Source organism: Grampus griseus (assembly GCF_964374135.1).
Source record: "Grampus griseus genome assembly, chromosome: 4".
In the NCBI taxonomy this organism is placed as follows: domain Eukaryota; kingdom Metazoa; phylum Chordata; class Mammalia; order Artiodactyla; family Delphinidae; genus Grampus; species Grampus griseus.
In genome coordinates, this window is record NC_138997.1 from 142,392,294 (window position 1) to 142,414,536 (window position 22,243).

General features: G+C 40.8%; 1 protein-coding gene across 2 annotated transcripts in view; it reads right to left on the reverse strand.

Annotated features, from left to right (window-relative positions):
• The window catches only part of ADD1 (adducin 1), a 76,524-nt gene extending 55,157 nt beyond the window's left edge, over positions 1–21,367 (reverse strand). For both annotated transcript variants that reach the window (XM_082653161.1, XM_082653160.1), the window contains exon 1: positions 21,218–21,367. The gene's annotated coding sequence lies outside the window, so the exon portion shown is untranslated. The remainder of the gene's footprint in view (positions 1–21,217) is intronic.
• Positions 21,368–22,243: the final 876 nt, after the last annotated feature.

Genomic DNA, 22,243 nt, shown 5'->3' on the forward strand with positions numbered 1-22,243 from the left:
AGGTGGTTCCAGACTGCACACCAACAATCTGTATATCAAATTGGGTTTTGTGTTTTGAGTTACCTGGGTATTATGTTTCCAAGAATTACGTCAATTCCCAAAGTTGGTACACAAAGCTAAAGGTGTATCTGTGTCTAGCTGACTGCTTTTGGAGACTCAAGCACGTATAACTCCCAAAGGTCAGGAAGTAAGAAAAGGAGAATTCTAGACTTAACGGTACTAGAGTCAGGCCCAGAAAGACTGCAGAGACCCAGCTGAGGAAGTAGGAAGCACAGGTTGACCAGCCACATGTGAGTACAGAGAATTCTACGCAGATTTGATAAGGAAGAAAAAAGCCACTCTGCAATCTAGTTAAACACATCAGGAGGGACTAACAACATTAGCCTAAGATGAGAATGTTTTTACCTTGAATTCATACTTAGCTAAGCAATACTGTCACATCTAACCAGAACTTGATCCAGTTTTGAAATGAACAAATAATTCATTCTTTCCCAAATATAGTACACTGTGTGTCTAGGAAAATCTTGGCGCTTTGGCCTTGCAGCCTGACCTTCTGGGGTTAATACAGGAAAGAAATGGTCCATCTAGTCAAGTGTCCAACCCCAAGCCTCAAATGAATAATAATGCTTCATTTACTTAGGGGAGGTAATTCTCCGCTGGTGCCAAAGCCATGACATACTTCAAAATGATTTCCACACAGTTCAGAACACTTCTGAAAAACTACAGCATATCTTATCAAGCCAATAAAAATGCAAAGCACACTCTCAAATAACTGCAACAGCACGAATAAAATAAATATCCCCCAAAATGTGACCCTTTTAGAAAATCCTAGTTGCAGGACCTTGCCTAGAGTGGGAGCTCAAACAGCAGTTGCTAAACGAAACAGTGGAACATTGGAAAGGAAAGTTTACAGTATAAGAAACCCTCCAAATGGGTTAGGATTAAATATAAAGTTTCACTTCCTTTTTGGCTCACATACTCTGAAAAGAAAGCAGAGGTATCAGAAAAATTTCCCTTCTTTGATGGATCGGAAGTGGCTGCTTTATTTGGTATTTCTCTGATTAGTAGGTAAGAATGAATGTTTTTTATATGTTTATTTACATCTGAAATTTCCACTAGGGTCTATTAATTTCTCTGTCTACCTATCTATCTATTGAAATCTTGATGTATTTATTCCTACAAATGTGAAAAAAATAGTATACCTACACTGACCTTTTATCATATTTGACATTCCCAGACTATTACCTTCTATAATTTTATTTTTCAATTAGCAAATATTTTAACATTTTACATATTTAGGTCTGCAGACCTTTTCCTTTGAATTCTTCTGCTTTTAAAGAGAAAGTTATCATTGCTTCCTAGGCACATGTCTAATAAAATGTTCCAAGAAAGTTTTAGGCATTACTCTGAAAAACATTTTACTTTGCTTTTTCTCTACAGTCTCTATAATTTTAAACATTTCTCCTGAATCCATCTGGAATTTATTTTGATGAATGTCTTCCAGTTATCTCATTGCCAATAATCCCTTCTCCCTGGAAACCTAGAGGTGTGTTTCTTCACCCCCCACCAGGCCCCACTGATGAACCTTCCAACTCTGCACCAGCAGCACCCCACTACTGCCTTGTCATCTACCCTATCACCTTTTCCACCTCAGTTTCCTCATTTGTAATAAAATACACTCCAGTCATGTTCCACGGTTGTTGGGGCAATCAGAAATGATAAGTGTGAAATATCTAGCGCAATGTCTGGCACATAGTGGGTACCCTATAAACAGGAAATATTTTAATTATCTAGTATCTGATGAGGATGTAAAAGTAACATGCTAAAAAAAGTTCATTTTAAAAACTTCAAGAACATTAAGTTTAACCAACTAAAAGTTAAAAAACATCATTTTAATTAAAAATAACATTTTATAAACACTATCGTGTTCTATCAACACATGGAGCACAAATTAATAAGTGAAGTTTCTCACTCTAACTCAATCCCTAAACCACTACTGCACTGTAACTTACTGAAAGAGATTTGGGTGTGGTTTTGAAAACAACTCTGGGTGAGGCAACTAAAGATAAGTCAACCAAACATCTGTTCAACTGAACAAATTTAAGTGAACTTTAATGCACCCTATCCTGTTTATATTTCCAAAATATGTGAGATAACACTGGTACAGAAAGAATCTGGCTTGGGTCTTCATCAAAATTCCATTAGCCTCTCAATGCTAACTGATTAATAAATGTGCTCGATTCATATCTAGAGTTTAGACCCTAAAGCCAAGCTACCTGGGTTCTGATCCCAGTTTACCATTTACTAGCTATGTAACCTTAGGCACATGTTACCTCTCTCGATGCTTCAGTTTCTTCATCTGTCAATGGGAATGATATTATTAGCTACTTCCTTGGTTTAAGACTAAATGAGTTGGGACTTCCCTGGTGGTCCGGGTCTAAGACTCCACACTCCCAATGCAGGGGGCCTCGGTTCGAGCCCTGGTCAGGGAACTAGATCCCACATGCTGCAACTAAGAGCCTACATGCTGCAACAAAGATCCTGCATGCTGCAACGAAGACATGGCACAGCCAAATAAATATTTTTAATAAATAAATAAAGTTTAAAAAAAGACTAAATGAGTTAATTTATGTCAAAAGTTTCATACAATGCTTGGCACACAGTAAACAATAGAATAAATGGTAGTCATTATTATCATAAGCAGCAGCAGCATCTTTAAAGACTGACTGAAGCTCTTTCAAAAGAACGCTGGAAGAACATTCTATGACGGGCACTAATTAACTGTCTTCCTCAACGTGCACAGGGAACACACAGCCGCACCACTTTTTAGAGTTCCCTCTCACAGACTATATCACTGCTCTTTATTGTCAGTTTTTAATACAATTCCTAGACTGCAAGCTTACTGAGGCAGCAGCTATTACAATGCTTTACCTTCCAAAATTCCTAACACAATGCTCTGAACACAGATCTTAAATAATGCTTTTTAAATTAATATAATAGAAATAAAAAGCAGTAAGAAGAAACCTTGGCAGTATACATTTTTAGCACCAGAAAGAACTTGAGAAGCCACCTGATCATTTTACAGATGACAAAACTGAGCAAATGACTTTAGCCAAGTCTTATATGCTGGCCAACCTGTAGCCAGCTCCTTCCTGTACCAAGAACATCAACACCTCACTCACTCCACTGAACTCTAACTGTGCATTTTAGAATCACCTCATACTAAACATGCTTTTCTTAAGTTTTAAACCAATGCACAACCACTATTTCCATTACTAATAAATACCACTTGGAGATCTCAAGTAAGAAATATGTGAGGCCCTACCACTCAAATAAGATTTGCAAGTACGAAATACATAAAACCTCCAAGGGCTAAACAACAACTACAACAACAACAGCCAAAACCTTGAGACTAAAACTAGAACTCTGAATTGGAATCACTCACAGAAAGTGACATTACCAGAGGTCAAACAACAAAAATCTGCATTGGTAGAGGCAAAAAAGGAGGAGCTGACGAGCTGAACTCTGCAAGGGGATGGAAATGGTCTCAGGCTGAATAACCTTGGCTCACAGTAGAAGTAAATACAATCTTCTCAGGAAAAAACATCCTCAGTGTTGACTCCCCAGGTTCTTCCACAGGTTAAGATCAACCAAATAGAGGTCCAAGTCAAAAATTCAGTAAACCCAAAAACAATCTCCATGAGTGACAGGCACTGAAAAAAATAAATTATACGTCCAAGCCCTCAAAGACTTCAAATACTAGAATTATAACACAGAACACAGAATAACTATGTATGAAATGTTTAAAAAACAAATTAGTCATAAATACGACAAGTCACAGAGACTACCAAAAATGAGCAGGCAGAGCTGAAAAAGAAACCACAGAGAACTTTTAGAAATGAAATAATTTGAAAAAAAAAGTTTAATCAACTAATGAATTAGTAACAGCTTTGAGAGAGATTCCTGTTTACATACAGGAATCAATGAATTAAAAGACAGGTTTGAAAAAAATTATCCAGAAACCAGCACAGAGAGACAAGGAGATGCAAATTATGACAGAAAAGATATGAAGGACAGAATAAGAAAATCTACTACACATTTACTGAGTTACAAGCAGAGATAATAAAGAATAGAAAAGAGTCAGTATCCAGAGAGAATGGCTGACAATTTTACATAACTGAAAGACACGAATCCACAAATACCAAGCAAAATAAATAGCAATCCATGCCTCATAAATACTGTAACAAATCTTCAGAATAGCTAAGGCAAAAAATTTTTTTCTAAAAGCAGAGGAAGAGTGGCATGGACATATATACACTACCAAACGTAAAACAGTTAGCCAGTGGGAAGTAGCCGCATAGCACAGGGAGATCAGCTAGGTTGTTTGTGACCACCTAGAGGGGTGGGATAGGAAGGGTGGGAGGGAGGGAGACACAAGAAGGAAGAGATATGGGAACATATGTATATGTATAACTGATTCACTTTGTTATAAAGCAGAAACTAACACACCACTGTAAAGCAATTATACTCCAATAAAGATGTTAATAAATAAATAAAAGCAGAGGAAAAAAAGACATCACCTACAAAGGAATTACAATTAGACTGTTGGCAAACCTGTAACAGAAACAACAAAAGTAGAGAAACTACTGAAAGGGAAATAACTGTCAATCTAGATTTCTATACCAAGCAAGCCTATCTTTCGAGAATGTATGTGAAATAAGGTCATTCCAGATAAACAAAAACAGAGGTACCTCCTACAGACCTATAGTAAAGGAGCTTTTTTTTTTTTTGCGGTACACAGGCCTCTCACTGTTGTGGCCTCTCCCGTTGCGGAGCACAGGCTCCGGACGCGCAGGCTCAGCGGCCATGGCTCACGGGCCCAGCCGCTCCACGGCATGTGGGATCCTCCCAGACTGGGGCACAAACCCATGTCCCCTGCATCGGCAGGCGGACTCTCAACCACTGCGCCACCAGGGAAGCCCAGGAGCTTTTAAAGAAGAAAAAATGATCCCAGGAAGAAAATCAGAAATGCAATAAGCATCGTGAGTAAAGAAAACGGGAAAGTAAATCTAAAAATGTTTTTGAAAAACATAGTGATGATGCTGTCCAATTTATGAGGCTAAAAAAAAAAAGGCTAGACTAAAATACTGGATCAGAGTAGCATGTAACTTGATCATTGAGTTTAATTGGAATTAAAGTATTTTAACATCTTTGTTTTCTCTTGTAGTGGAATATGAAATTAATTTCACTTTGTTAAATATGCATGGTAAAACTTCAAGGGCAACCACTAAAAGAACATAATAGAGTATGTAATTTCCAAACCAAACAAAGGGAGTACATAATGAAAAACAAACAAAACTACTTGGTTGTTCAAAAAGGCAAGAGTGCAGGGAAAAAAATTACAAACAGAAGACAAATTGTAAGATGACAGAAGAAGTACAAATTTATCAGAATCACAATAAATGTAAATGTATTATGCCAGTTAAAAGCCAGACATAATACCCACTGTAGTAGGCTAAAGGATGGTCACCAAAGAAATCAGTCTTAATCCCTGGAACCTGTAAATGTTACTTTACATTGCAAAGATTGTGGAAATGTGATTAAGGTATTGGGAATGGTGAGATTATCCTGGATTATCTGGGTGGACCCTAAATGCAATCACCAGTATCCTTACAAAAAGGAGGCAGAGGGAGATTTGGCTACACAGACATAAAAGAGGACAATTTGATCAGGGACACAAAGATTGGAGTGATGCAGCTATAGCCAAAGAATACTGGCAGCCGTAGGAGTCAAGGAACAAATTCTCTCCTCTAGAAGGTCTAGAGGAAGCATGTTCCCTCCAACACAGATTTTGGCTCAGTGATTCTGATTTTGGACTTCTGGCCTCCAGAACTGTGAGAGAAGAATTTCTCTTGTTTTAAGGCACCAAGTTTGTGGTAATTTGTTATAGCAGCCACAAAAAAGCTAACATCCCCATAAAACGTAAGAACAGAACATAGAAAGTTTGAAAGCTAATGGATGAAAATAGGTATACCACGCAAACAACAACAAAAAAAAGCTGGAGTATCTATATCAATGTGAGACAATAAAGACCATGGAAAATAAAAGCATTACTTAAGAATGGAAGTGCTATCCTAAGTAACGAAAAAATATTTCAATTCAACAGGAAGATACATATATATGCCTATTAAAATGGTGTCAACACATATGAAGCAAAAACTATAAAAACTCAGAGAAAAATTGACAAATCTACCATCATAATGGATAGATTAACCCATAATGGGTAGATTAACACCAAAACATTGCTCAATTATTAAAACAGGCAAAGCAGTCAAAAAATTAGCAAACAGTAAATAGAAAAAAAAAGAATAATGTAATCAAAAGATCATTATAAGTATAGAGAACCTTGCACCTCCCTGCTTTCCAAAACAATTAAATTTTATGGGAGTTCCCTGGTGGTCTAGTGGTTAGGATTCAGCACCTTCACGGCTGTGGCCCAGAAATGAATGGGGAACTGAGACCCTGCAAGCTGTGAGGCATGGCCAAAAAATAAAAAATAAAAGCACAAACCACATGCTCCTTCACGGGAAAAAAAAACATACATCACATACGATGTAACTCATGTTTATCTATTCTTGCAACTATCATTCAGCCTTGATTTTTACTGAGAATAAAGATGATGTCATGGGGGACTTCCCTGGTGGTCCAGTGGTTAAGAATCCCTCTTGCAATGCAGGGGACGCCAGTTCAATCCCTGGTTGGGGAACTAAGATCCCACATGCTGCGGGGCGACTAAGCCCACGTGCCACAACTACTGAGCTCGCGTGCCACAACAAGAGAGCCCACACGCTGCAATGAAAGATCCTATGTGCCGTGACTAAGACCCAATGCAGCCAAAAAATAAATATTAAAAAAAAAGAAAGGCAATATACCCAAAACTGGATTTTTCCTTTTTGCCTTTAAAAAAAGATGATGTCATGGCTGTTTTCACAGCGCAATAAATCTGGGGTCAAGAGCTGAAATAACGTACAAGTAACTCATTTTATGAAAAAGGTACTGGCAACCTGCCATAGTTGTAGTCAGCAAAATCCGCACTATTTTCATGAGGATTCTACTTCACCCTAGTGCATCACAAAGCAATCAAAATGAAAACTATCCACCAAGAAAAAGTAAAATATACTTTAAAACTGCTAGTTTGATTTTTATAAAATAGAAATGGTAAAAATAACTGTGAGTGAGTGATATGAAACATCTCAGTGATCTGGACACCTCTAACAGAGATCTACCTCGTGTCCCTACAGAGAAGGCCCTAGCAGCAGTTCCTGTGTACTCATCCTCATGGGCTTCCTCTCTGTCTGACCTGAAGAGCCAAGAGCCCTTGAAGTGGGACCTGTGTTCTTGTTATGTTTGATTCCCAATGCCCAGTGCAATGCCTGGCACACTAAAGGCCTTTTGAAAGTTCAGTGAATTAATAAATCTCCTAAATGTGACTACTGTCATTTACAAACTAGAGACAAAGAAAATTCATACTATTATCGCTTGATGAAATGCTGGAAAAGAAATGTTTCCCTGAAGAAATTCCCTGCTTTCCAAAACAATTAGTCAAACACCCTATGCAGAAAACGGAGCACATTCAATATTCCAGACATCCTGGGTCAGAGACATTCCCAGTGGTTACATTGTCAATGTACGTTGTGCTTCAGTTCCTGAGGACGATTCTCAGAATAAACTGAGATAGAGAGTATCTGGATGGAGGGGTCATCTAGTTCCCCTAAAGATGGACGGACTACCTTCACATCTCTCCTACTGAAGTAGACACTCAGTCTTAAAAGGAGTTCATTCTATGAGACTCAAGAATCATTTCTAGGGCTTTCCTGGTGGCGCAGTGGTTGAGAGTCCACCTGCCGATGCAGGGGACACAGGTTCATGCCCCAGTCCGGGAAGATCCCACATGCCGCGGAGCGGCTGGGCCCGTGAGCCATGGCTGCTGAGCCTGCGCGTCCGGAGCCTGTGCTCCGCAGCGGGAGAGGCCACAGCAGTGAGAGGCCCGCGTACCGCAAAAAAGAAAAAAAAAAAAAAAAAAAAGAATCATTTCTACCCTCCCTTCTTGCCTGAAGCTCTATACAATAATAACCTGATTAATGGTATCACCTGGGAACAAGGTTGGCCTATTAACTAAAACATTTTCTAATCTTGGAAAGCATGGCTTAACCACAAAGTTCTTGCTAAGCTGCAAATACATACAGCTGTAACAAAACAAAAATATCTCTGCACATAGCTTTATTAAAAAAAAAAGAGTGGGAGTAGCTAGTAAACAGGACTCTTTATTGCCTTTCTGTGCCTTTCCCACTTAACATCTGCTTCTCCCTGGTCTATACACTGGAAAAGGAGGAAAGGAGAGGAAACGCACACTGACAGCATACCTATGTACCACATGCATTCAGAAGTTCTCTCACTGTGGCCTCACAACACTTCTAGTTAGACAAGACTGTTACTATTACTACTTCTGTTTCAACCAAAGAAAAAAATGAGTTCAGAGAATTTCACCAGCTTGATCCAGGGCTACACAGTTTGAGTGGCAAATTGCATCCAGACACTATATCCCTAATACCCAGCACTATACCAATAGTTGACAACTAACTTACTTCAGTGAGAATAAAATGCCTAATGCAGCATTCGCATTTTTACAGCTTTACTGATATATATTCACATATCATAAAATTCACCGACTTAAAGTGTACAGTTCAGTGGGTTTTAGTATATACAGAGAGATGTGCAACCATCATCACGATCTAATTTTATAACATTTTCAACACCCAAAAAGAAACCCCACACACATTAGCAGTCAGTCCCCAATCCTATTCCTCCCCTCCCCTACCACCTCTGATTCTCTGGCTTCTTTCATTTAGCAAAACCTTTTCCAAGTTCATCCATTTGCAGCATGTATCAGTATTTCATTCTTTATTACCGGGTTTGTTTCCACTTTTCAGCTATTAAGAGTAATACTGCTACGGACATTCACATACCAATTTTTGTGTGAACATATATGTTCTTCAGCATTTGCATTTTCAAAGGGTTTTCGCAACATTCTCTCCTTTGCATCTTATAACTGTTTCATTTTGTGAGAGAGAACTGAGGCTGGGAGCAGTTAAGTGACTTTGCCACCCACTGCTGGGTAACCCTCAGTGAACCTGCAGTAAACTCGCACCTTCTGGCTGAAGACCTGCTCATTCCTTACCACCACACTGCTTTGTTTCCTCCACAAGACATTTCAAGCAACAGCATGCGGATGAGAAAAACCGCCTGCTTTGCTGAGGAGCTCCCTGAATCATTCTCCGTAAGTCAGTGCAAAAGGCAAATTTAAACTAAGCCTTATCAGATGAAGAGAAGGGGAGAAAAAGGGTTTGAGACACGGTATTCTACAGGTGCCTCCCAGCGCTGGCCTCCTCCCCCCCATGGAAACACTGAAGGTTGCTACTGCAGGGTGCTGCGGAGGCACACGTGGAGTCAACACCCACTGTGCGCTGCCTCTGAGGGCACCCCGGTCCTGTCTGCATGTGCCTGCGGGCTCGATTCCCACATCAGCCTGAAGCTCCCAGGTCCCCACAGCTCCCAAGGCCTTGACGCAGAGCTAAGCTGTTCTGAAATGGGGACAGTATTTGGGGAGCATATACGGTCAGTCGTATAAACCCCCTTTTCCAACCTCCTCAAACAGTTCCTAGGCTTATAATATTTTTGGTAACAAGGTTCAGAAACATGGTTAATAATTATATTAATAATATATAACAGCCACTTACTAGGTAGCTTTTATGCATTTAATTCATTTAATCTTCACAATAACTGTGTAAAATAAGTACTGTGATTACCTCTATGTTACACGTCAACAGTTTCTTATGTGGGGAATACATGTAGTTGGTGGGAATATAAACTGGCATAACTCCTTAGGAGGGTAATTTGGAAACAGCTATGGAAACTAAAAGTACAAATATCCTTGAACCAGGCAATTTCACTTCTGCGACTATATCTACAGATATACTTCAGAGTGCTCAAAGACAAAGAATATTAACTGAAAAAGTTTACAACAGTAAAAATCTGGAAACTAATACCTATCAATACAGCAGTGATTAAACAAATTGTATTGTTACGACGAAATACCTGAGACTATTAAAGAGAACGAAATAGATTTATCTGTGCTGCTACGGAGTATTCGCCAAGATGTATTAAGGAGGAGTAAAATCAATATCATTACGCGTAACAATTTATTTTTTAAAGGAGGTATAGGTACACACCACCACTCTGGCTGTGTGCTCTTGGACAAGTTATAATACTTAACCCGTCTCACAGCTCCCTCATCTGCAAAATGGGACAACAATACTTCCCATGGAGTGCTCAATAAAAATTAACTGTGGCTATTATTAAACTTCATGATTTAATTATGACACTACTAATAATAACAATAATTTTGTCATTATTACATGGGCTCCACCAAAACAATCAATGTCATATCTACACTACCCAGCGCCAGGCCTTACCCAAGTATAGGGAAACGGGCAAACAGCACATGCTCTGCTTCCCCATCGAGTTCACAGCCCACGAGGGTTTTCTTTTCCAGATGTCTAGCCTACATGGCCTGCCCCCACCAACAGGCAACAAGAAACCATGTACAGTGAGACGGGTCTTTGCTGCCCAGATGCCTTCCCCCAAATGCACACAGATTCGATCTCTGATCAAACATCACCTCCTTAGAGAAGCCTACCTCCCTCCCCAATCTGGAACAGATCCTTGCTGCCACCATTCTCCATTCCCTTATCCTGTTCCCTTAACCAGTTACATGGTCTTCACAGCAGTTGTTACTATCTGACATTACAGTATTTCTTCATTACATAACCTCTCTTTCTAGAATATAAGTTCCCAAGAAAGGAAAATGTGTCTCATTCCCTGCTCTGTTCAGTGCCCAGAATAGTACCCAGAGTACAGTAGGTGCTCAATAACTACAGGTGAAGAGATGGGACTGCAAGTTAATGAAAGCTACAGAATGGAAAACATGCTTGCAAAATAACATTTTAAAAATTACTGTCATTTTATCCTGGCAGACTACGTTCTCAAGACACTATTCAGTTAAAAGTTAAGTGACTTCCCTGGTGGCGCAGTGGTTAAGAATCCGCCTGCCAATGCAGGGGACACGGGTTCAATCCCTGGCCCGGGAAGATCCCACATTCCGCGGAGCAACTAAGCCCATGCACCACAACTACTGAGCCCGCGCTCTAGAGCCCATGCTCTGCAACGAGAGAAGCCACGACAATGAGAAGCCCACGCACTGCAACAAACAGTAGCCCCTGCTTGCCTCAACTAGAGAAAGCCCATGAGCAGCAACGAAGACCCAATACAGCCAAAAATAAAAACAAATTAATTAATTTAAAAATAAGTGTCCTCCACACTCCAGTCCTACTGTATTTAAAAATGCTATTCTTCTCCTATGTAGCTTAAATTCATACAAAATCATGTCAAAATATGCTCAACACTTTGAAGCTAACAGATATCAAAGACAATATTATACATTAGTCATAACACTTGTTTAAAAAGGTACTTCTGGAATAAATAAAGCTCAAAGGGCAAAACTGAGTTAAACTTGCTTCCCTTCATTCCTTCCAACTCAAGTTTCCTGCATGTAGGTCAGAACAAGCATTAACTATTAAACAGTTTTGTTAAAGTTTAACATTATGCTATGTTAAGATAACCTAAATATTTTAAGGAGCCATGTGTTAACCAGCAAGCACTGAACAAACTAAGCAAGTATTAGCATGTTTAATCTGTCTGCTACTTAACCAAATCTTAGATTCAATTTTTAAAACCTCAGACGATAGAAAATTCAAAAAAAGACATCCCTTCTACTTGCCAAAATAACTTGCCAAAGCATGGGGGGAAATAAAAAACAAAAGGATAAATATGATTCAAGGTAAAGTGCTGTTGTTGTTGTTTCACTAACTTTAGATTCTCAAGGAAGCTAGGAATTTAATAGATTAAAAAGAAAAAGAAAATGTTGCCATTCACCATCTCCAACGCAGGAAAAATTCTGAAGTCCTACTGCTAACATAACAGAACAAAGCTTAAGAACGTTTATAGGAAGAAATAATGATTCAGAACCCAACAATGTAAAATTTACGATGTCTGAAATCCAATAAAAACTTACCCAACAAGCAGAGAAGCAGGAAAATATGACCCATATTGAAGAGATAAATCAATCAAACCAACCCAGGACTGAAAGAGGAGTTAAAATTAGTGGACAAGGCCACTAAAACAGTTAGTACAACTGTATTACATATGTTCAAAATCTCAAGTAGAGAGATGAAAACTATAAATATGATATGAATTGGACTTCTGAAGATGAAGGCTACACCATGTAAGATGAAAAATTACATTGAACAATATCAATGATAGATTAAACATTGTAGAAGAGAGAGTAGTGAATATAAAGACAGAGCAACAAAAAACAACCAGAACAAAACATAAAGAGAAAAGACAAATAAATGAACAGAGCATCCGTGAGCTGTGGGGCAACTTTAAATGCTCTAACATGAATGGGACTGGAGTCCTCAAAGGCAACATGGAGAAGGAAACGTGAAAAAATAATGGCCAAAATTTTCTCAAGTTTGACAAACACTATAAACCCACAGATCCAAGAAAGCAACTCAATGAACCCCAAGCACAAGAAACATGAAAAAAACTACTGAATACAAAAGCACATCAAAATACTATAAAATTGCTCAAAACCAGTGACAGGGAAAATCTTAAAAGCAGCCAAAGAAAAACACACGTTATGTAGAAGAACAAACATAAGGATGACAGCAGACTGCTTGTAGGAGGTGATGCAAGAAGACAGTGGAGGGCTTCCCTGGTGGCGCAGTGGTTGAGAATCCGCCTGCCAATGCAGGGGACACGGGTTCGAGCCCTGGTCCGCGAAGATCCTACATGCCGCGGAGCAACTAAGCCCGTGCGCCACAACTACTGAGCCTGTGCTCTAGAGCCCGCGAGCCACAACTGCTGAGGCCCAAGCGCCACAACTATTGAAGCCCACATGCCTAGAGCCCGTGCTCTGCAGCAAGAGAAGCCACCACAATGAAAAGCCCACACACTGCAGCGAAGAGTAGCCCCCCGCTCGCCGCAACTAGAGAAAGCCCACGCACAGCAACAAAGACCCCAACACAGCCAAAAAATAAATAAATTTATTAAAAAAACAAAAAACAGACAGTGAAGCAACATCTTTAAAGTAAAACTAAAAGATTTTACCCCAAGGTTTTGAGCTTCCAGACCTTTGGCTCAAATCTACAATTTTGTGTAGTAAGCTTCTGTGGCAACGGTACCTCTGAATTACAAGCATTACATTTTCTCAAACAGTATCATCTCATTTGGCAAGATGAGCTACAATATGCATAGCATCTGCTTTTTCAGTACAATGTTTCACACGCAAAAGGCATGAGATAAATAATTGTTGGGGGTGAATTTAAGAGAAGTTACTGCACCATCAGCAATGGTTCCTCTCTCCTTTTTGCCCCCAAGTATATTCTAAATATGTGATAATAAATCACACACTTGAGCAGCACCTATCACTTACAAAGTACTTTTTCATTTACTCATCATACAAATTCTTTGAAGTAGTTAAGGAAGGTATTATCATCACTGCACAAATGGGGAAACTGACGTTCAGAAAAAGGGAAGTGATGTGCCCAAGGATAAGAGGTGGAGGAAGTGATGGAGGTAAGGATAGGAAAGGGGCTTTGCCATTTCTTGGGTTCTTCCTCTGGGCCAGGTTTAATGCTAGCTTAAGATTAATTTGGCAAAATTTACAGCAATATAGATGGACCTAGAGATTATCATACTAAGTGAAGTAAGTCAGACAAAGACAAATATATGATATCACTTATATGCGGAATCTAAAAAGATGATACAAATGAACTTATTTACAAAACAGAAACAGACTCACAGACTGCAAAAACAAACTTAGGGTTACCAAAAGGGAAAGGTCGGGGGAGGGATAAATTAGGAGTTTGGAATTAACATATACACTACCATATATAAAATAGATAATCAACAAGGACCTACTGTGGCACAAGGAACTCTACTCAATATTCTGTAATAACCTATATGGAAAAAGAATCTGAAAAAAAAGGATATATGTATATGTGTAACTGAATCACTTTGCTGTACACCTGATACTAACACAATATTGTAAATCAACTATACTCCAAAATAAAATAAAAATTAAATTAAAAAATATTAATTTGGCAAAGAAAGTTATACAGCTAGGTGTAACCAGGTGTTTCTAACTCCAAGTAGCTGTTACTATGGAACCACAGCTGAAATACATTAAAGGACAAACATGAAATATAAAAATTCATTCTGGGATAGAACTGGAATAATGAAGTTGAAAATTCTACTCAAAGAAGAGTAAAGAAGATTTCTTGAAGAATGAACAGTCTTTATTTCATTTATTATAATGGACAAAGCCCCCAGTGATAGCCCTGCAACCAATACCATGTGGCATCTCAGGACAGTATTTCTCCTACATAGTTCCTTACTGTAGACCAAAGCAGGATGCAACGAAAGAAAGTCCACTGGCAGACAAAACAATTAAGTCCAGGAGGCAGATGTCTAGTTTGATCTAATGATAAAATTTAAACTCCGGGCAGAAATCAGCAAATGATGCCCCGCCTGAAGCCAAATCCAGCCCACTGCCTGTTCTTAAAAGGGTCACAAGCTTTGATTTTTAAAGGCTAAAAAAAATTGTATGAAACATAAATATATGATAGACACGAAAATCAATTCAAATTTCAGCAACCATAAATAAGGTTTTATGGGACAGTCATGCTCATTCACTTACATATCATCTATGGCTGCTTTCATGCAACAACAGCAGAGCTGAGTAGTTGCAACAGAGATCATACAGCCCTCAAAGCCTAAAATATTTATTATCTGGCCCTTTACAGAAAGTCTGTTAACCCCTGCTTTAAGGGAACAGATGAACCTTTAATAATTTGCCATGAACATTATTTCTCACAAATAAGCTCTTAAAAAATTAGGGCTTCCCTGGTGGCACAGTGGTTAGGAATCCGCCTGCCAATGCAGGATACACGGGTTCAAACCCTCGTCTGGGAAGATCCCACATGCCACAGAGCAACTAAGCCTATGCGCCACAACTACTGAACCCACACTCTAAAGCCCATGAACCGCAACTACTGAGACCAGGAGCCACAACTACTGAAGCCCATGCACCCAGAGCCCATGCTCCGCCACAAGACAAGCCATCGCAATGAGACGTCCGCGCACTACGACGAAGAGTAGCTCCTGCCTGCTGCGACTAGAGAAAGCCCACGCACAGCATCAAAGACCCAATGCAGCCAAAAATAAATAAATAAATTTATAAAAAAGAAAAAAATGCCATTATCAGACAAGATATTTGTGTTGAATGTTCATTAAAAAGCAGTCATATCTTCTTGAATAAAGTATGGTACAACCACATAAAGGAGCACAATGCAACTGGAAGAAGGAATGAGAAATATGTCTATATTATAGTCTGGCATGGATGCCAAATGGTAAGTGAAAAAAAGCCTGGTGGGATTAGGGAAATGCACATCAAAACTACATCAAGATACCACCTCACACCCATTAGGATGACTATTATGGCTACTATCAATAAAAAGAAAACAAATGTTGGCAAGGATGTGAAAAAACTGGAGCCCTTCTGCTCTACTAGTGGGAATGTAAAATGGTACAGCCACTGTGGAAACCAGTACAGTGGTTCTCCCAAATTTTTTAAGCAGAATTACCATATGATCCAGCAATTCCACTCCGGGGTATATATCCCAAAGAACTGAAAGTAGGGTTTCAAAGAGATATCTGTACATCCATGTTTAGAGCAGCAGTATTCACAACAGCTGAAATGTGGAAGCAACCCAACTGTCTACTGAGGGATGAATGAATAAACAAAATGTGGTATTTACATACAATGGAATGTTATTCAGCCTTAAAAAGGAAGAAAATCCTGATACATTCTATAACATGGATGAACCTCGAGAACATTATGATAAATGAAATAAGTCAGACAGAGAAAGACAAATACCGTATGGTCCCACTTATACATGGAATCTAAAAACAAAACAAGACAAAAAGCAATTCCTTAGTCGGTATTTTATAATAACTATAAATGGAGTATAACCTTTAAAAATTATTTATCACTATCTATAACTTATATAATATTGTACATCAAATTACTTCAATTAAAAAAAAAGAAAAAAGATCAAAAACAAGCAATTCCTAAACATTGAAAGCAAAATAAAAAACGAACACTATGCATCCAGTGGTGGCAAAATCATGGAGTAACTATTCAAAGTGACTTTAAAACACGGTAATTTGACTACATATTCCAAATAAGGATGCAAAAAAACCTCTTAAATACTTTATGTCAGTTGGTGGTAGTGTTCATATTACTCTTCTGATACTGAATATGTACAGTGTGGGATAAAACAATGAGTAATTAGAATCAAGATGTTTGTCTTAGAAGAAAAAAAGGTACAGGTGCAAGATTAAGAAGGTTAAATAGAATTCTGTCCTCTTGCTTTACAACTAGAAGTATCAGTAATCCATGATGTGTGCACTGAAAAGACCTAGAAACAATGATCAACTTAGTAGCAATGAACAACTCCAGGGCACAGATTGTGATTACTAAATACTATTTTTTCATTAAAAGAAACCAAGGCCCATTGGAGAAATGATGATTCCAGGGCTGGGACAGAAAATGTACAAGGTGAGCCTGGTGCAGTTTGTCATACCAGAAAGAAGAGCAATCAAAGACCATTAAGAGTTGTGTCTAAAGGATTTAGGAGCCGATTTGAACAGATTCCTATTGGACAACGACGGAACAAGTTGAGCCTCAATAAGGGTCTACGATGAATTGAACCATATCAAATACGTTTAAATCCATGAGTTCACAAGAACACAAATACATATACACAATTCATTGGCTATTTTGGGGGGACACCAACGCATTATTTTGAAAACTAATAAAAAATGGAGCAGAATTAAGCATTTATCTTGCCTTTCCTTAAAGAGTTATAATTCAAGATAACCAAATTACGAAGGAGGGGAAATTACTCTTTATAGAAATATTCAGCTAATCAATGATGAAGTTATATAATTAAATTATCAACATTTTTTAATGCCTCATGAAATAATGACTCTAAACATTGAGCATCAAGGGCTCCTAACAAGAAGAAAGACTACTTACAGCAACATGGATGTACCTAGAGATTATCATACTAAGTGAAATAAGCCAGACAGAGAAAGACGTATGATATCATATATCACACATATTACAGCATATGATATCACTTTAGTGAAATCTAAAAAAATGATACAAATGAACTTATTTACAAAACAGAAAGAGACTCACAGACTGAGAAAACAAACTTATGGTTACCGAAGGGGAAAGGGGGATGGGGTAAGATAAATTAGGAATTTGGGATTAACAGATAGTACTATGCATAAAGTAGATAAACAAGTGCCTACTGGATAGCACAGGGATCTATATTCAGTATCTTGTAATAACCTATATTGGAAAAGAATCTGAAAAGTACATGTGAATCACTTTGATGTACACCTGAAACACTGTAAATCAACTATATTCAATTAAAAAAAAAAGACTACTAATCCTTACCTGCCTACTAACCTATGAAGTCTTCTTGCCAAAAATAAATCAAACCTGAATCTGACTACTCCTTCAGCTCTAACTAAATTAGATTACATTTACAGCAAATTCTGTGTAAACTACAGAAGAATAAAATCCAGACTGTGTGTAATTCCACAGGACAAACCACCAATTTCAGCAACAAATAAATTACAAGAGATAACAAAAGATGGAGGAGCCTATGGATTAAAATAAGCCACAATGTATGAAGAGCATTTGGATCCTGATTCAGACTGTTAAAATCAAGAAAATTTCAACACTAGTTGGATATTTGAAGGTAATAAGGAATTCTGTGATAGTGATATCTGTATTTATCTTTTTAAAAAGATGTATATAGGGCTTCCCTGGTGGCACAGTGGTTGAGAGTCCACCTGCCGATGCAGGGGACACGGGTTCGTGCCCCGGTCCGGGAAGATCCCACATGTGACGGAGCGGCTGGGCCCATGAGCCATGGCCGCTGAGCCTGCGTGTCTGGAGCCCGTGCTCCGCAACAGAAGAGGCCACAACAGTGAGAAGCCCGCATACCGCAAAAAAAAAAAAAAAAAAAAAAAAGTATATAGATATACATACAGAAATACTTAATGGCTAAAATGATATGACATCTGGGTTTGGGGGTACAGATAAAGCAAAACTGGCCATGAGTTAATAACTGCTGAAGCTGGATGAGGGTAAAGAGACGTTTACTATACTAGTCTCTCTACATGTGTGGGAAGAATTAAACATGTAAAAATAAATAAACAAGTCCACATACTCAGCAATAAAAAGGAACAAAATTGGGTCATTTGTAGAGACACAGATGGATCCAGAGACAGTCATACAGAGTGAAGTCAGAAAAAGAAAAACAAATATCGTATATTAACGCATATATATGGAACCTAGAAAAATAGTACAGATGAACCGGTTTGCAGGGCAGAAACAGAAACACAGAAGTAGAGAACAAACGTATGGACACCAAGGGGGGAAAGTGATGGGGCTGGTGTGATGAATTGGGAGACTGGGATTGACATGTATACACTAATAAGTATAAAACAGATAACTAATAAGAACCTGCTGTATAAAAAAATAAATACAATAAAACTCAAAAATTCAAAATAAATAAATAAACAAGTCCAGTTAAACTCTAAGTTTCACATAATAAAAATGTCTTTTTTATATTAACTGTCAAACTGTTAAAAAATTATGATGATCAATAAAATTTTAACACTGGCTGGATATTTGATTATTTTTAATTTTTTTAAAGTATCTTTTAAAGCATTTCAGTATTTTCTGATTCAATACAAGGACTACTTGAAAGAACTAACTAAAAACTAATAACCGATCTAAAGAAACAGTTTTTATAGTAAAATCAATAACAAAAAACTGAATACCAAACAAAACCTTACCAATATCGGATAGCATCAAAGAGTTAAAGGAGAAACGGTGAGGAGTATAAATTATATTTTAGAAAGGAAACTATCCCACCTTTTGGAGACTGGGTGGAATTTAGATTCCTGTCATTCAGTGAGCCTCTGTAACTAAAACCACACAAGCAGTAAAACAAATCATACCATTTGTCCTGCTGTAACCCACGTCAAAACTCTGAAAAGGGCTTCCCTGGTGGCGCAGTGGTTGAGAGTCCGCCTGCCAATGCAGGAGACACGGGTTCGTGCCCCGGTCCGGGAAGATCCCACATGCCGCGGAGCGGCTGGGCCCGTGAGCCATGGCCGCTGAGCCTGCGCGTCCGGAGCCTGTGCTCCGCAATGGGAGAGGCCCGCGTACCGCAAAAACAAAAACAAAACAAAACAAAACTCTGAAAAGCAGTTGGGACTGCCAAAACCATCCACTTCTCTAAATAACAACTTTACTATGGAATATTACTCAGCCATAAAAAGAAACGAAACTGAGTTATTTGTAGTGAGGTGGATGGACCTAGAGTCTGTCATACAGAGTGAAGTAAGTCAGAAGAGAAAAACAAATACCATATGCTGACACATATATATGGAATCTAAAAAAAAAAAAAAAAAAGGTCATGAAGAACCTAGGGGCAAGACGGGAAGACGCAGATCTACTGCGTCTTCTGCGAATGGACTGGAACAGATCTGCAAATGGACTGGGAACAAAGTGAGAGAGTGGCACGTACATATATACACTCCCAAATGTAAGACGGCCAGTGGGAAGCAGCCGCATAGCACAGGGAGATCAGCTCGGTGCTTTGTGACCACCTAGAGGGGTGGGATAGGGAGGGTGGGAGGGAGACGCAAGAGGGAGGGGATATGGGGATATATGTATACATATAGCTGATTCACTTTGTTATACAGCAGAAACTAAAACACCATTGTAAAGTAATTATACTTCAATAAAGATGCTAAAAAGAAAAACCAACTTTACTATTCTAGTTTAACCCACAGTCAGAATACTAAGATTCTGGATTTTAAAAAGTAATTTACACGTGGGCTGGCACCTGCCCATTAACTAAAGACTGCAGTTATTACAATCCCACCCTCATACAATTCACCCTCTTTGCCTGGGATGCCCTCCCCTCTTTGCTGCCTGCTGAACCCCAGCTCACTGACTCCGACTCGTTTTCACTGGGGGCTTCTACTGATGTGTTCAGCAAAGAGGACAGCAGCCTACTTCCTATCCCCATTAAGATTTAACCTATTTTTCACCCGCAAAAAAACCTTTCTGTAACAACTTATCAGCACTGCACACCGCTCTCAGCTATGTTTTTGGTTCTTGGGGATAGGACAAATTGCTTTATGTCATTTAGGCATAAAATCATATGGTCACACCACCAGCCGTTGGAGGTTAACCAAAATACTTACTTTAAGGTAAGACTGCATGAAGTGAACACAAAGACCTGGTAAATATCTTGAGCCATGAATTACAAGAGCAAAAATAAAAGTAATTGCTAAAGGCAGAGACCCTCTGACACCCCCCCCCCCGCCCCACTAAAAGAAACGAAAAAGAAAGGAAGGAAGGAGAGGGCGAGATGACCAACAGCTCCTTCTCTAATAAAGTTGCAGGACAACCCTGTTACCATCCGTAGGCAGATATGGCTTTTGTTTGGGCAGAAGCTGTCGTTTTTTCAACAACACGAGAGCAGACGGGCAGAACCCGGATGCCCGCGTCTATCTGCGTCTGTGCTCGAACCCTGGAGCCGTCAGCCCTGCGGGCCACTGACCCGGCGGCCGCGAGCACCGCGCTGACCCAACGTCCGGCCCGGATCCTCCTTTCCCACACGGGCGCCCGAAGCCCACCACCCAGCCCACCGACGAGCTGCCCAGGCGCTCCCACAGACTAGCCCGTGCGACGAAGGGTCTGCAGGGCGTCGGCCCCTCTGCGCCAGTCAAGGCCGACGGCCGAACGACGGGGACCCCACCCCCGCCCGCCCAGGACAGACCCCCGGGGCCGCCTCCACCCTCCGCGCCGCCGCCACAGGCCCCGCCGCCCGGCCTGGAGCCCCGGGCCTGCCGCCGTCCTGCACACGGGCCTCACCTCAGAGTCGAATCGCGGGCAGCGGACAGGCTACCAGCTCTGAGCGCGGCCGCCGCCCGTCGCTCCGGCTCCGCCCCCTGTCCGCCGCGCGTACCCTGCCGGCTGCCCCCACCGGCCTGCCCGGCCTCCCGCCCCCTCAGCCCTCCGCTCAGCCCCAGAAGCCCGAGCTGGGTGCGGCCTGAGGCGCCGCAGCCCAACAACGCACCACCCCATAGGCCCAGCCCTTGCTGCACCTCCCAGCAACGCGTGCTGCTATTGGCTGAGAGAGGGCGGGAGAGGTGGGGTGGGGCCTGGGTGGGAGGGGTTACAGCCTCTGGCCACCGCTTTTCCGGGGACGGACTTCGGGGGCCGCGCCCTCCCCCTGCGGACGAAGCAGGGTCCAAAGAGTGGGGACGGCCAGTTGCAGTCCCTCATGCCTCGTCGCTGAAGCAGGCCGGGCCGTCGTGCCAGCGGCGCCCGCTCACCCAGAGCCGCTCCGTCACTCATTCATTGTTGCTGGTCAGGCTCGTGGAGGTCTCCTGCGGGCCAAATTCGTGCGATGCGCAGGAGAGCTTACCAAAGGGTAGTTTGCAGGCCCTGCTCAGCCTGAGGCTGGGGGCCTCTCCCTGCCCTCCTCGCCCACTCCTCCAGCGGACGGACCCTGCCCCCTGCCCCCTGTGCCCAGCCCTGTGCTGGTCTGCATCCAGAAGCCCTTGCCAGGGTGCCCGGGACCACGGGCAAAGTTTGGGGTCGGGCTGGCAGCCAGGCGGGGCCCGAAGAGCGGGGCCTGTGGATCCCGATAAGGCTCCATCGACGCGGCCGCTGCCTGATGCCTGGAGCCTGGCCTGCTGATGCTGCTTGAAAGAGCACAGTCACTGCTGCAGAACCAGGGCATTGGTGAGACCAGGCCACCTGCCAGTGACCTGAAGGCAAGACTAGAGATCACATCAGCACCTGCCCCAAAACTGCCCCTCCTTGTCTCATCCGAGTCCCCAAAAGACCCGGGAGACATATGGGCTAGCTCCCTTTATACCCATAGAAAGTTGA